A 4,104-nucleotide genomic window follows, 5' to 3' on the forward strand; every position below is an offset into this window, starting at 1 on the left:
AAAAACAAACCCTGGGGATGGCTCAGCTGCTTTGCCAGAGGACCTAGTCAATTTCTGGTCCACAGCTCCTGGGTTCCCAAGGATTTGCTGGCCTCTGAGAGCATGTTAGGGATACATGATGCACATGTGCACATGAACTCAGGAGCAACTAACATTAAATAGAAGGGATTTATAAGTTGCCTTTTGCAGAGGACCTGAGGGTTTCCCAGAAAAAAGCATAAGGTTAACTCAAGAACACTGACTAGAAATAACAGCTGCAGGGTGAAATGTGGCACTAACCTCAGACTCCTCATTGAGGCTGTCCACTTTTTGGCTTCAAACACATTTGGCTGTCTTGTTTCTCATGTAGAGGGCTCAGGTTTAAGTAAGTCTTAGTACCCACATAGGGTGGCTCACAGTCACCTGACCTCTAACTTCAGTTACAGGGAATTCACTACCATTTGGTCTCTTTGGGCACCTGTACACATGATGCACATACTTATACTCAGGGCATGGGGGTGCATGTACAAAATTTTACATATTAATTGCAGCAGCGCTCATAACCTGTAAATGGATACTACCCAAAATCTCAATCCACTGAGTAAACACAATGTGTGTACATGGGGGATTGAAGCATAGATATACACGGTTTAACATGGATGAACCCTAAGAATACACCTGCAGGCTAGACAAAAGGTCAGGTATTGAGTGAGTAAATCTATGAAGAATGCCCTTGGCAAGATCAGACAGTGGACTGTTGGTTCGCAGGACTTGACGGTACAGTCTGGGGAGTGACTAAGTTAGATTTCTCTTTCAGGTGATAGAAGTGCTCTGGAATTAAATGATGATGATTACATAATTACATGAAAATATTGTATGACACACCGAATGTTAAAAAAAAAAAATGAGCCGGGAGGTGGTAGCGCACGCCTTTAATCCCAGCACTTGGGAGGCAGAGGCAGGTGGATTTCTGAGTTCGAGGCCAGCCTGGTCTAAAGTGAGTTCCAGGACAGCCAGGACAACACAGAGAAACCCTGACTTGAAAAACAAACAAACAAACAAAAGAAATGACTACTATGTTTAACAGTCTGGATAAAAGAGGTTAAGAACTGAATCCTGGTTTTAGCAGACCTATTGCCGATGTGCTCCGAACCCCACTGTACGTCGTCGTCATTTGTGATGCAAGAAGGACATTCACATTTATTCTGTTCTGTGCCTTCAAACGTTATTTCATTTGGCTACAGTTCTTAGAGACACTGAGTAGCTAAAATCTATTTTCTACAGAGGAACCCTAGGTAAGAAACCTGCTTGGCCATTCAATGGGCTTTCAATGGGCATATTCCCCTGTCCTCCACGAAGTCACAGTGCTGCCAGGCTGAGCTTGCCCTCGAAGTGTCCCGTGCTTCCAGCGGGTGGAAGGCTAAATTCGCCCATCCCCTTCTCCGCACTGGATAGACAACAGGCAGACAGGTATGCAGAGACCACTCGGGCCAGAGTCCCACAACTCTTCGCTCAGACCGCTGTGGAGAGCGTTGTGGTCGGGAGCTACTGTGCATATCTGGGGAACAACTGCACAGCTCTCCGCCACCTGTCGCCCGTCCCGCACACGGAGCACACCTGGCACCGCTGCCTGAAGCTTCCGGGACGTGTGGGTCCCACGGCGGGCGGCCTCACGCGGCGTTAAGTGGGCGCAATAGAACTGCGCCACTTCCGGTCACACGCAGTCCGCACACTGTAGCCCTCTCCCGACAAAACTCCGTAGGTAGGCTCCTCTGCAGTCTTCTCGGTCGCCAGGAATGTGACCCTCGTTGCCTCGTGGTGTGTGACAGAAGCTTCCCCACGCATGCCTGCCCTTGCTCCCAGAGTCCACCCTAAGAGCCCGTCATCTTTCAGGCGCAACAGGATCCGGATGTGGAACCTCGGATAGGGAGGGACCAGGCCGCCGGGGATGACGGGAAGGGTGCTTATGCTGGCTGTGGCGGGGATGTAGAAGGATGCTTCAGTGGCCTTTCCCAGAGAACAGAGGACGTTTCTTCCCGCTCACGTTGTAAATTAACTTCTCAAACAAGTTTGTGGTGGAGCATGGTCGGAGAAGGTCAGGAAGAAAGAACTACCATTTAGAAGAAAAGCAACTTGGACTTCACTTATTCTGCTGACTGGCCTTGTTTAGCTGGCAGGATGAGCTCTGGAGCCCGGGTGATATTGTTCATGGCTAAAGGCCTTGTAGGAGCTAACTAACTGCTCTAAGGGCCTCCGGTCTTTAGCAGGTTTCCTGCCTTTGTCCTGTGATCTCATTTTTGGCCGCCGGGAGGTAGCAGAGTGCTTCAGGCGTCAGGTGATGTCATTCTGTATATGGCTACTTAGGGGTGTTAGGCCACTTCTGCGCTTTGCAGAAATCAGAATTTGCCCACGTTATTCTGGGGATTTTAGTATGGATGTGGTAAGGGCTAGTTGACACTTGTGGGTGGTACAGATTTCTAACCTGGGCTGAATAAAGCCTTGTCTGCCACACCTCCCCTTTGAGGACGGCCATCTGCCCCTCTCCATGCTTTGTTCTTATGGTGCTGACCTGGGCTCTGGGGACAGATACAGGACTATCCTCTGGCTCTTGGCTGTCAAGATGGGAAGGTTCCAGAGACTATGAGACCTGAGGGAATCTAAGGATCCACAAAGCACTGGCATCTAGAAGAGAGTGGCGATAGATGTTATTTCACTGAGTAGCAGGGTGGGAGATAAAACAAGAGAAAAGGTTTTAGATACTCAAACCGCAGATTAGGTAGTGTATATCTGGAATTCCAGCACTGGGAGACTAAGGATTGAAAGTCAAGGGCAGTCGGGTTTATGGTGAAGCCCACCTTGAAAACTACCTTTCAGACGTCCATTTTTGATGTATCCTGAGTTGCACACTGAGTTTACTTGCAGCTTCCTATCACCCCTCACCAACAGCTGCCGTGGACCCAGCCCTTACTCTACCACCCTCAGTTCCAAGCACTGGACATGCCTCAGCACCATGTGTTTAAAGATGAATAACTGACTCAGAGAGGTTAAGTGATGGTCCAGTCACACAGGCCGTGAGCAGTAAGGACACTCAAATTTGAACCAAGCATACTGGTTTTTTCCCATGCTGCCTGGCTCCTGATCCCAGATGACAGGGCGTATGGCTTGAAGCCACAGTGACATATTGCCTACATGTTTAGTCACCTCTCTGGTGGCCTATGGGCCTGACTTCTCCTGCCTGTCCCCTAGTCTTTCACTGGCCCATTGACAACGTTGGACAGTGCCACGGACTGGGGTTTCTTACGGGTCCCTTGTTCCGCAGGACGATGGGTTCTGGCCAGGTGTGCACGAGATTCGGCTTTTTGACAAACAGACTCGACACGAGTGGTGTAAGGTCTGAGTGTATTTCTCAAAAAATGACATGAGGCTTTTACAATCATTGCAAAAGAGAAATGAAAAATCTGGCAGCTCAGTAGTCGAGGTACATCTGAGGCCACCTAAAACACACTAGGTCTAAAACAGCCATCTCCTCTAGACTGGTGCAGCACCCCCGGGCTCTAAGTAGGTTCGGGCTGCATGGTCCCGGCAGGAGGGTTGAGGCTCGAATCTCGAATGTTCAATCTCTTGAATCTCGACTGGTGCTGCACCCCACCCCACCCCCGGCCCAAGCACTCTGGGCCCGGGGGTGGGGTTGGGGGGGATACAGACTGCATGAATCTGAGTCCTAGTCCACCTAAGTTCTGGATCTGGTCCGAGTGCTAGCGAGTCTAAATGTTGAATGCAGACTGCTGCATCTAGAATGTTGAATGCTGTAGACTGTCTCACACACACACTCTCAGATTAAGGTCCCGCCCATTTTAGGTAAAACGCCCACTATGTTAATCTTTTGGGGAAGTAGAGACAGTATCTTGCTAATTCCTAGGAGTGGTTCAGCTGTAGTACATGACTGAGAATGAGGATTTTACTTGACCTTGTCCTGGGATAAGTCTCTCATTCTGTGAGCTTCAGTGCCCTACCCACAGTGCTAGAGGCAATTAGTTAGAATGGTTTAACATTCCAGGCCAGGGTTTGACTAGGACGTTGGAACATTGGTGAAGGTCAGAGAGCAATGTCCGAATTTTCTTTTTC

General features: G+C 49.3%; 1 protein-coding gene across 6 annotated transcripts in view; it reads right to left on the bottom strand.

Annotated features, from left to right (window-relative positions):
• Lrsam1 (leucine rich repeat and sterile alpha motif containing 1) overlaps window positions 1–2,265 on the bottom strand; it is a 45,609-nt gene extending 43,344 nt beyond the window's left edge. For 4 of the 6 annotated variants that reach the window (XM_031369877.1, XM_031369879.1, XM_031369881.1 and 1 more), the window contains exon 1: window positions 1,111–2,264. The gene's annotated coding sequence lies outside the window, so the exon portion shown is untranslated. Of the gene's footprint in view, window positions 1–1,110 lie in introns of all 6 variants that reach the window. The other 2 variants (XM_031369878.1, XM_031369882.1) reach the window with 2 other exon arrangements.
• Window positions 2,266–4,104: the final 1,839 nt, after the last annotated feature.

The sequence above is a fragment of the Mastomys coucha genome, unplaced genomic scaffold (assembly GCF_008632895.1).
Source record: "Mastomys coucha isolate ucsf_1 unplaced genomic scaffold, UCSF_Mcou_1 pScaffold15, whole genome shotgun sequence".
Lineage (NCBI taxonomy): Eukaryota > Metazoa > Chordata > Mammalia > Rodentia > Muridae > Mastomys > Mastomys coucha.